General features: G+C 39.8%; 1 long non-coding RNA gene across 1 annotated transcript in view; it reads left to right on the top strand.

Moving 5' to 3' along the window:
• The first annotated feature begins 783 nt into the window (after nt 1-783).
• Nucleotides 784-12,523, top strand: part of LOC117301280 — a 29,223-nt gene continuing 17,483 nt past the window's right edge. Inside the window, exon 1 of the long non-coding RNA XR_004520278.1 lies at nt 784-1,009. This is a non-coding gene — a long non-coding RNA (uncharacterized LOC117301280). The remainder of the gene's footprint in view (nt 1,010-12,523) is intronic.

The following is a 12,523-nucleotide window of genomic DNA, read 5'->3' as shown; positions in this document are numbered from 1 at the left end:
TACAGGCCCGTTAGAAGGCTAACTAACTGTACAACACATCAGCCTGCAACACAGGCCTGTATGCTTCATTTTTGAAAGGACAAGGGCACCAAGGCATTTTCTCCTTAAGTCAAGAGCACTCTATGAGGAAATTGTAAATTTCTACTGTGAGCATTTCAGGGCATCAAGGCATTAACAAGGGGGTATAAAGGCAACCGCCTTCGTTGCCTCCATGAAGTAGCAGGCTTGACAACAAGCGCACAAGGCCCACCTAGTTAAATTTAGTTGCTTGTTTTAGAGGTTTTTGTCAGCAATGACTCTCATCCTTGCCTACTGCAAAATCAGTGCGAGACGTAAGTGGACATTTAGTCCTCCACCTCCTTGTGATTATCACCAGCATCTTCAACATTCTACTCATCATTATCATCAGATATCAGACATGAATACTTCCTCAACGAGCCTACTCAATTACCACTCAACCAAATGTCTTACACTTCACAGAAGAACAGAAAAAAAATTAGCCTCATGAACGACAGAATAAAAAAAGAGCCAGAAAATTCACATTCTCCTGTCCACTCTAGCATGCTGGAGGAGGAGCCGAATGTTTTTCAACACCCCTTATTCAATTATGGTTTCACCCTTTGTGGATGTTGGGAGTCTAATCAGCAGTAATGGAAGAGTCTTGTTAGGGGGATGTACGAATATCCAGCCCGAGGGAGTCTTTAAGACTAACACTCCACAACATCAGACTATCTCGGGGTGAAACGGAGCATCGTTTAATCCTATCTTGAAGTGCGACGGGAGCGGAGCTCTTTTTTCGGGATCGCTTTGAGAAGAAGAAGTCTGACGGGCGAGAATACATCGGGGTTCTGAGTTGAGGCAGCGCTGCGATTGCTGCTGGGACGGTTTCTTAGGATCACAGCGCTAGACGTCGTTGATTGCTTGAATTAAATGCCTGAAGGTGAAGTGAAGCTGCGCTAATTCCGGTAAATTTCTCGTCGTTGCTTAACAAACTCCGTTGAGACTCAAGGTAGGTCCAGACATCATTGGAATCAAAGAGAAATTTTTATTTATTTCTTCCTAGATTTGTTTACAAAATATTGTAAATGGAATGATTTTGGACAGTTATTTTTGTAAGTTTGTTGGATTTGAGGCATTGCATGGTGAGGTATCGCATATTTGGTTTGCAGTAACACCATGTGTAGAGATCTTCTGGCTGGGTAGATTATGTTTTTGTTTTTTTAACTTGTCTTGCTATTTATTGTATTCTACTGCCGTGGAGTACATAGTGTTTTTTTGGAATTCAGGAGATTTGTCTTCTGTTGCGGAGTAGAATTTTGTGGAAGTCAGGAGACTACCTCTAAAAATGTTATGTCGTAAAAATTTGAAAAAAAAAACCAATACCCCAAACATTCCAGGCATTATTTGAAATTCTTGCTTGAGTTTGCTCTCCTTTTCTCAGTTATCATCTTGTCAATATCTCAATTTTGTCTAGTAGGCCTATAGGATCAAACTCCTCCTCTTTACATGTTTTAATACTTTTTGTTCGACACGAAACACAATAATCACAGATTTGCATTTACACTTAGCTCGATTGGTCGTCGGAGTTGCGACATAATTATGAAAGAAAATTGCCACTGTCACACGAAGTTGTGTGCTTTCAGATGTTTGATTTCGAGACCTCAAATTCTAAACTTGAGGTCTCGAAATCAAACTCGTGGAAAATTACTTCTCTCTCAAAAACTACGTTACTTCAGAGGGAGCTGTTTCTCACAATGTTTTATACCATCAACCTCTCCCCATTACTCGTTATCAAGAATGGTTTTATGCTAATAATTATTTTGAGTAATTACCAATAGTGTCCACTGCCTTTAAAGGAGCCTAATCACTAATACTAGCCAATATGGAGAAAAGACATTACTCGTTACCAAGTAAGGTTACTGGTTTTATGCTAATAATCATTTTGAGTAATTACCAATAGTGTCCACTGCCTTTAAAGTCACTGGACAAGTTTGCCAATTGTCAAAGACCAGTATTCTCACTGGGTGTATCCCAACATACATTGCATAAACTAACAAACCTGTACAAGAATATGGCTCAATTTGTCTTCGAGTTTGCAAGAGAACAATGAAAGAAAAACCACCCTTGTTGCAATACTTTGTGGGCTTTCGGATGCATAATGAAAGACTTCAGCTGAAGTCTTTTAATATTTTGAGTGAGAAAAAATGTGTTACTTCAGAGGGAGCCACTTCTCACAACTTGATATACTATTAACAGTTCTCCATTGCTCGTTACCAAGTAATTTCATAAGCTAAAAATTATTATGAGTAATAACCAATAGTGTCCAGTGCCTTTAAACCATCTCATTCACACAGTCAATACACTGTAGATTCTGATTTTGTTTTTTTGTCAACATGACCGAAGTATATCTAGTCTTGGCAGGGGGTTAAGTGTTGGCACTTGGCCTGATGTTATGGTACGCTGGGTGTCAAAATAGAAATGTGAACATAATCAGATGAGTGGTATTAATAGAAATATTAGCACCGCTGTCACCGCGAGAGTTGAATGATTTGCAGAGAGGAAACAAAGTTTGTTTGTGAAGTCATTTAAGGATGGATTGACTTTGTGTTTTGTTGATTTGAGCGGCTTAATCTCACTTTATGTTCGGTGTACTTGCCAAGCAGTCTATAGATGTAAGGCAGTGGGCTCCTTCAAGAATGGAATTCAAGGCCTGCCCTATGTACAGTGGTAATGCCTTTAAACTAAGCTTGGGCGATATCACGATATTATTGAATATCGCGATACTAATTTGGAAACGATTTCGATATCGGATCGATTTGGTTTTAATCAAAATATCGATATATCGCGATATATCGCGATGTCTATTAAGTATCGCAATATCGCGATGTATTTCCTAGCTGAGACATCTTGCACCCCATAGGTTTGGAGTAAAACCAGAAGAATAGGTCATTAGAACACCTCTCTTATGCTATGACTGTCTCTTCTACAACTTTCACTGGGAGTTCAAAGACTGATGTCAAATTTAATTAATCGCGATTATATCGAATATCGCGATATATTGTCGGCGATATATCGTGAATAAAATAAATCGGTATCGCCCAAGCTTACTTCAAACAACACAGTAATGTACATTCATGTAGAAGGCGTGGCATGTTGTGTCTTGGCCGAGTGGTTCAGTGCATTAGACTCGATATCTGGTCGTTAAATCATGAGGGTGTTGGTTCGAATCCCGGTTATGGTACTTGCATGTACAGCGTATTGCAGTCTTGCCATAGACAAAATGTGCTTTACAAGAATAATTTATTATTATGATTATTCTAGAGCAAGTCATTGTAGTTGCTTATTCAACCTACAGGGGTAGAGATGGTTCTTGTGATTGATTTCACTTAGCATGCTTAGTGTGCTTGTGATTGATTTCACTTAGCATGCTTAGTGTGTTATGTACACTTAGCACAGGCTGTAACCTCCCAAGGGGAGTTGACAAATAGCTGGGCACATGTAACTGATACCAAATAAATTAATTTTCTTTAGATTGCTAATAAAAGCATCAGGCCTGTAGTGTTTTAATATTTTGAGTGAGAAATTACTTCTTTCTCAAAAACTACGTTACTTCAGAGGGAGTGTTTCTCACAATGTTTTATCTGTACTATCAACAGCTCTCCATTGCTTATTATCAACAAGTACGTTATTATGTTAATAATTATTTTGTGTAATTACCAATGGTGTCCAGTGCCTTTAAGAGACACACAAGAGGAGACAGATGTGTCTGAAGTTCAGGACTAGTAGAAAATTAATGTTGTTTTGTCTGAGAGGTCATTTGAGAGGTCAATTGAGCGGTCAACTGAGAGGTCAACTGAGAGGTCAATTACTAACAGACTTGGTCAGTATTAAAGGAACTGCCGTTGATTTCACCAAACTCTTCCTAACTAAGGATTAATCTTAAGACTTAGGACGAGTTAAGTTCTGTAAACCATAGACGTTAGGATGCATTGAACCCACCTACATTGTAAGTTACTCGTCCCCTAACTTCGACATACAGGAATAATCCTAGTGTTTCGTGAAATCGGTTGCTGGAAGCCTTTGGTAATTGTCAAAGACCAGTTTCTCACTCGTTGTATCCATACCTTAGATGCATGAAACAACAAGCATGTGAAAATTTGAGCTCAAGTTGCAAGAAAATAACAAATGAAAAACACCCTAGTTGCAAAACTTTTGTGTGCTTTCAGATTGCTAATAAAATGCTTCTGGCCAGAAGTATTTTAATATTTGAGTGAGAAATTACCTCTTTCTTAAAAACTACGTTACTTCAGAGGGAGTATTTCTCACAATGTTTTATACTATCAACAGCTCTCCATGGCTAATTATCAACAAGTACGTTATTATGTTAATAATTATTTTGTGTAATTACCAGTAGTGTCCAGTGCCTTTAAGAGATTGCCTTGGCTTGATCTACTTCTGACCAACGCATCTGTAAGTCTCCTCTCCTATTAAGTACCCTTAACCTTTCCAGGTCATTGCCAAATCCCTGCTAAATCAGGTCACTGAGAGTTCTATCAGACTTTCCTTCTGTGACCTGTCCCCATTTCTGCTGACAGCTCACCTTTTCCCAAACGCCTTTCAACAATTCTGCTAGGTATTTAATTCTAAAAGTAATAAACCAGAAATGAAACTGACTGGGTAAACTTTAAATAATTTGGGGGTGAACAAAGAAAATTGACCGTAGTGGGACTTGAGCCTGGGACCTCCTTATTATTAACATGCAGGCGCTCTACCAACTGAGCTACATTATCTATCTTTGTCCAGGATGCCGGCCAGAAGCCATTCAACTTGAAAACGGAGTATAGCCAGGAATCAACCTCAAAGTTTTAATAGTTGTTTGTGTGTATCGGCATGCATTCATATCAGTGCGATAAGCTGTAGTTTCTGTGTGTTCACCGTCTATAATACATTACTACGTAAAAGCTCAGAATCATGGTACACTCAATTTTTGTTTGTAAAACTCATGAAAATATTCTCACCATCGCACTCATAAACATTCAGTATTTGTAAACTCTTACTTTCCCACTTATAAACCTTGATCATTGAGCAGCCATCTTGATTTCTCTCTCATTTATTTCAATGTTAGGCCGTGTCCGAAACGGCGACTTCGGCAACAGCTACGGCTAGATCGCGCGCGTCTGCCTATTCTTCAACACTGGTAGACGCCAAACCAAAGCTGAAAGAACAAATAGTCTGGTTCTATTTCTTTTGTGCAATGAGTTTAAGCATACATTGCTGTTACTGGATACAGGTAACGAGACCAAGATGGTAGCTGCATGATCCCATAGTACAGTCATGGCTCCTTCATTACCCATGGATTATTGCCTCTATCTTCAGAGGTCTAAACCTGACCCAGTTACTGGGGTGTCCCGGGACAATGCTGCGTTGAGTGAATTCTTTGTGTTGGTCAAGAAATTTGAGAATGCATCAACTTCACATTGACAGACAGATGTTGTGCATAAGGGTGACCACAAAATGTACATTAAACATTAAATAGTGTATACATATAGGCATGTACAAAGCTTAGTTTTCAAAAGGGCAAGGGCACTTTCCAAGAACTTGGGACTAGTCCTATATTTACAATGTAGGACTTAAAGGCAGTGGACACTATTGGTCATAACTCAAAATAATTTTTAGCATAAAACCTTACATAGTAACGACCAATGGGGAGAGGTTGATGGTGTAAAACATTGTGAGAAACAGCACCCTCTGAAGTAATGTAGTTTTCGAGGACAAAGTAATTTTCCACGAATTTGATTTAGAGACCTCAGATTTATAATTTGAGGTCTCGAAATCAAGCATCTAAAAGCACACAAATAAGTGTGACCATGGTGCGACAACGATGTTTTTTCCCCATTGATATCTCGCACCTTCGACGACCGAGTGAGCTCAAATTTTCACAGGTCTGTTATTTTATGCATATGTTGAGATACACAAACTGTGAAGACTAAGTCTATGAAAATTACCATTGGTGTCCAGTGTCTTTAAGTCCTAGGAGATATTAAAAACTAAAGTCACAAAACAAAGCTTTTGTCACTAAGATATGTGTTTTGATGAGGGGAATGTGAATAAACAGTTAACTAAGAAATTAGTTCTCATTTTAAAAAATTTTTAAGAGTAGGCCCCGACTCGAGAGGGAGTTGTTCGTGACGTCAATCGAGGCGCGAATTTGAAGAGAAAACGTGTAGTCTGGCCCCGTACACTACGTCTGGGTACCTGATCAGTATGATGCCTAAGTACAGAACTACTTAATCCACTCGGATTACCCTGCACGGTGAATCGCAAGCTAAAAAACATGCCCTCATGTGTTTAATGTACGCAAGCAAAGTCTGCCTCTATTGACGTCACAAAAGGGGTAGGCGAAGTCAGCCTCCCAAACAACTTTATCTATTTATAAATCGTGACAAACAACTACTAAAAAAACCGTTTTATTGTTCATAAGCATATATACTCTTATGTTTGAAAGAAGAAATGAATCTATTTCCAGGTGACTTTAGGGATAGGGGGACATCCTATGTTAGGACGAGTAACGCTATGACTGAACAATATCCACAGGCCCTTGGAAGAACTTATTGAGGGTACAATGCTCAGAAGAACAGGGATGTGATTTCTCTGTTTCTAACTGGAAATCCATTTTTTTAACAACAACAACACCCCCCCCCCCCCTCCAAAGAAAAAAAAACAATCAACAATTTTTTTATTATTATTTTTTAATTGACATTTTCTTAGATCAAGTTCATAACAAAATTAAGATGAAAACCATGGAACACCCCAGATTGCAGAGATAAATGTTTGTAAGCAGGCTTTGCTCTTTCAAGCTTTTGCGCTCGCAAGCTTTCACGCTTCATGCGCGTTTTGCCCTCATAGTTCAGGTTTTTTTTCATCAGTCTATCCATGGAAGAAACAAAAGAATATTTCCACATTATAATTAAAAACACTTTTAATTTCCGTCAACGAAAGTACAAGTAGTACTTTTGTCTTCTTCTTTTTTAGGGCCAGATATTGGACTCTGAAATTACCTCTTTCAGTTCGATGAGTCATTAATGTTTTTATTATTTTTTTGATTATAAGCACATCTCGACTCAGTGAACGGAGACAGCCGTGCGGATTAGATCTAAAAGGATTGGTCTGTGATATGAGTCATGTAGAGTTTGCCATCGTTAGAAGGGGGGGGGAGGGATGGGGGAGCAAGGTAAATGTACATTTGCATCATGGGTAATTACCCTAAACCCAGATTTCTTGGATGACCTGATTGTCGGGTTAAAGGGATGGTACGGGAGCTGTGATTTTGTGAATGAGTTTGTTTGAAAATGTAAACAGGGCTCACATACATGAAGTGTAGAGAATGTGGTGCCATACATAGCAGACTATTACGCACCATGTTTTCCGTAACCCTTTTCTGAGTACAGTATAGCTGACCTAAGTTAACTGCACTCACATACCTCGTCTTCCTTTAATGTAGTATACATGTACCTCCTTTTCCTTACCATGGGTGACTTTAATAGTCAACTGCACTCATTACACCATCTTCCCCACTTTTTATAGAAATTGCAACTTAAACCCTACAAACAGTCACTGCCGTCAAGGAATACAGCAAAGTTTTAAATGCTTCTTTCTCAAACTTTTATGTGGGTAATGACTTGAAGTTGTGTTGTGTTCTGTCACCAAAACGATTGCATGTAGTAATCAGCTTGCCTATTCGTAAGCACATAAAGGAGCTTAGCACAACAAAAGTATAATTACCAGAATAATTATTGTCGCCAGCCCAAATACCATTCCACATGTAACATCTGTCTCGATAACAAACTGTTAAGTTTGATTGGTCGAGAACCAATCATGTGACGAGCAACAAAAACGCATGTTACATGGCTCGACGGGCCGGGTAACATGAAAAGTGATGTACACCGGTGTACATCACCTTGATCGTTCCCGGCGTTGGTCGATTTCCAGTGCTTTGTACGAAACAACCGCGGGTTCGAGGGAATGGTTTCTTGTTCGTCTGCTCATTAAACAATGAATAGTCCGTCGTAATAATGTTTGAAGATGACAACAGAACTTCGAGAAGAGGAATAACTGTTATACAAAGGTATAACAAAACAATTGTTGCACGCTGTGACTGGGGTTCATGGGTTTTGTACACCCTCAAGGGGAAATGGCACCCTCGGCTTCGCCTCGGGTGCCATTTCCCCCCTCGAGTGTACAAAACGCAATGGAACCTGTCACAGTGTGCAACAATTGTATACTGGTATCCTTACTTAGCGGAAGAATTAAGCAAAATTTGCAGCTCTATGAAATTTGGCCAAGATGGACAGGGAATGACGGACACTCTTGAGCCCATCCTTCAGCGGAATGACAAATGTATCGGTTGAACAATGTATGTTTAGGATGAATCACATTGCTCAGATCACTCTGTGGAGAGGTTCTTGATGATGTGATGAGGTCCGGTCTGAGGAGGACACGGTTTAGAGTAAATGTCATCAGCGAGGTGATTGTTTGGGGAGATGGGGGAGCACTCCTCGTCAGGTTGATTGGGTGTCGTGTGGATTGTTCTTATCACCAGTTGCTGAGTAATGTCTGCTTGTGTTGGAAAATGTGATATTAGACAATCCTTTAGTGTTGAGGATGATGTTCTCCTGAGGTTAACAAAGTTATTACGGTTGAGGTCGTTGGTGCCCAAGATGACTCCGTCGATGACTCAAAAGTCCCATTCGTGAACCAAATACTCTCCAGCAGATGTCACACTTAAAGGGAGGGTTGGACCATGGAGATGTCTTTCTCGTTCCCTCTCCTTTCTTAGCTGTCGCTTATAGCGGTTGCCTGAGCTGGAACGATTTGTCATGGTTGAGCGGTGTATAGAGCTTTGGACTAAGTTATGGTGGCTGAGCCATAAGGGTGCTGGGTTTGAATCAGAAATGATAAACCAGAAACAACGGGGTTAACCCCTACTCTTTCACGATATGTGTTCTGCTGTCATTTTCACCAAACTTGATTCCTAACTTAGGGTTAATCTAAAGACGTAGAACAAGTTAAATTCTCCAACCGTAGGTTTTGAATCCATTCTAAGTATAGACGAGTTACTCAAGATAGGATTAATTCTAGCATTTCGAGAAATCGGCTGCTTGGTTCCAGGCCTGTATGCTTTGTTTTTGAAACGGGCAAGGGCACCAAGGCATATTCTCCTAAGTAGTAAGAGGCAGCCTACAAATATGTGGAAACTGTAAATTTCTACCGGAGCATTTCAAGGGCATGAAGGCAGTGACCAGGGGCATGGAGGCAAGCGCCTGTATCATACCTAGTGTTCTTTAACTCGCACCACCAATCCTACATGTTTAAGAACTCATTAAGCTTGGGCGATATCGATTTATTTTATTCACGATATATCGCCGACATTATATTGCGATATTCGATATAATCGCGATTAATTAAATTTGACATCATTAGTCTTCAAACTCCAAGTGAAAGTTGTAGAAGAGACAGTCATAGCATAAGAGAGGTGTTCTAATGATCTATTCTTTTGGTTTTACTCCAAACCTATGGGGTGCAAGATGTCTCAGCTAGCCAATACATCGCGATATTTAATCGATATCGCGATATATCGCGATATATCGCGATATATCGATATTTCGATTAAAACCAAATCCATCCGATATCGAAATCGTTTCCAAATTAATATCGCGATATTCGATAATATCGTGATATCGCCCAAGCTTAGTACTCATCACCACTAATATCGACTCTGGGCGTGTTGTGTCTGAGGGGGTTAAGAGCAGCGGACTCGAGTTCTGGTGGTTCATTTAACCTGAGTCTATCAGTTTGGACGTTGAGTAACCATGGGTCCAATATCATAGAGATGTGTATTTGGGGGTTTTGTATATCAATTATTTGGCCATGACATGAATCCCTACTCATTGTGAAATAGGATATGTTTGTAATACACTTGTAGTAGTTTCAGCTTCATTAGATGTTAAGTTAAAAAGAGCAATGTTTTCAGGAGAGCAGCATAAATTGTTGTAATGCTAAAATAATTTCTGTCTCACTGAGACAAAAATTATTTTTGTGAAATTGTTAAACTCATTTCTGAAAAAAACAAGCACCTCAGCAAGTAATTTTAAGGGAAGTTTTATACAAAAATTATTTTCAAACCATGTAAGTTTAGTGTAAATCTGTGGACGTTTGTGTTTTGTGTCGTACAAAAAGTACCCCAACCCTTAAACAAAAATATATTGCTTAATAACTTTCTGCTGAGTATACTCTCTGCATTTTCAGGCATGTCAGGGGAAAACTTTGTCATGTCTTCCACACCATTCAAAGCTTCATCCAAAACATCACAAACAAAGATGTTGTTGACGTAATTAGAGTCTGCATGTACAAGTCGATGTAAACACTTCTGTCACTTTCAGAACAAATATTTTCCTAAGATGTATGTAAACACGAACAAGACTGGATGGAGGATGCCTTTCAGGACAAAGAAACTTTCCACATCTTTGTCGATCCTCCCTCCCTCCTCCTAAGAGACAAAGACCATCGCTACATTCCGTCATCCTCCATCTTCCCTCTCCGGCATTCGTCAAATCTCCCATCGCGGTCGTAAATCACTCGTATCGTAAACATCCAGGACAGAGTACAACAATCATCAATGCTTCTCCTACCAAACCCTGGCACATGGCTTCTTGTTGAAAAGCTCTCCGTTCATAAACTTCACAAAGATATATCTCATCCACTACACAAACAAACTTGACAAGTCTGGCATCTCTCCTTCTCTTTGCAAACCCCCTTTTTACACCTGCAGTTTGTTTAACCAAGGGTTTCCAAGTTGCCTGTCTGTCAATTTGGAAACGGAGTGGAATTGCTTGCGACTCTGGTATGAAATGAAATCCACGTGGGGAAGTTGCACCATCTGGCCCCCTGTACCTCTAGTTGGGCCAACATTTGGTGTAAACATTTTTGGTCATTTCATACGCTGGAATTCCCCTGTTATGACAGGTATCGTGTTTTGGGAAATGGTCTCTGACTATAAATTAGGAGATGGTGACATGGAAGGGGATAGACAGGACCCTGCTGCATCTTCTTCGTCTTTCAATTGTGAAGTTTGGGACGTTACACTCGTCGGAGAGGTGGCTCGTGGGGGCCAGCGGCGCTCCGTCCCCCACGAGCGTTAACGTGAAGACCCGGTCCGTTATTAAAGTAGGGCCGCATCAGCATTCTCCTTTAACAGTGGTCCTAATTTTGAGGACCAGTCAGGGAATAACAGAGTGGCGACGTGTTCTTAAATGCCCATTTAAAGCCGGCAGGGTCATTGCTGTGGTATAAAAACCTCTCTTTCATACCATACATAGCCTCAAACCTCACTTAAAACAGCAGAGTTATAGAAACAAGTTTTATAAAAATAAAAAAAATTTTGCATGAAAATGTAACGGAGTTAAGGTCATGTATTTGTGAAACAAGGCCTTGCAACAGTTGACCAGGGCCCACTTTCAAAGAGCTGCTTAAGCACAGACTAAGCGACATGTAAGCACAACAAAATTGTGCTTACCGGAGTAACATTACCATGTCACATCTCTTTACTGATACACTGCCTATTTCTGCTAAGCAAGAATTTCTTACAGAATAGCTTTCTGCTCAAAGACACAGGACACTATTGGTAATTGTCCAAGACCAGCCTACTCACTTGGTGTATCTCAACTAATGCATAAAATAACAAACCTGTGGAAATTTGAGCTCAATTGGTCATCGAAGTTGCGAGATAACTATGAAAGAAAAAACACCCTTGTCAGATGCTTGATTTGGAGACCTCAAAATCTAACTCTGAGGTCTCATAATCAAATTCGTGGAAAATAACTTCTCTCTCGAAAAACTACGTCACTTCAGAGGGAGCTGTTTCTCACAATGTTTTAAACTATCAACCTTTCCCCATTACTGGTTACCAAGTAAGGTTTTATGCTAATAACTACTTTGAGTAATTACCAATTGTGTCCGCTGCCTTTAAGCAGTTCTATGACATTGGACCCCTGTCCAATCATGGACAGCAGAGCCTTAGGCCACACAGGCTCATGGTCACCCTTGCTCTATCAATGTCTATTGCCATTATTCAGCCACTCATTTGAGACTTTATGATACCACTACTGTAGCTTGATAATGTTGATAAACATTGCCTCTCTATGTGTGTAATATGTCAATCAAAATCGTGGTGCGCTTCCTTTAGCAAGTGTGGCTAAAATAAAAAGCAAGGCCTAGTTTCGTACAGCTGCATGGAATCTCAAAAAGCAGCTAAAGCACAACATGATGCTTACTGTACCAGAAAAAAAAAGTTACAGGGCAAACTACATTGTACAATGTCACTGCACAACTTGTGACTGGTGTTCTGCTCATTTCTGATGAGCAGAAAGTTGTTAAAAAAAACTCGGTAGTTTCTGCTTTAAAGCAGCTCTATGAAATTGGGCCCAGGTGTATGATTTTTCAGGCTTTATCTTGATTTAAGGTTTCT

Source organism: Asterias rubens, chromosome 17 (assembly GCF_902459465.1).
Source record: "Asterias rubens chromosome 17, eAstRub1.3, whole genome shotgun sequence".
Taxonomy (NCBI): Eukaryota; Metazoa; Echinodermata; class Asteroidea; order Forcipulatida; family Asteriidae; genus Asterias; species Asterias rubens.
Note: the sequence above shows the minus strand (reverse complement) of the source record. Positions and strands in the feature narration are given on the sequence as shown.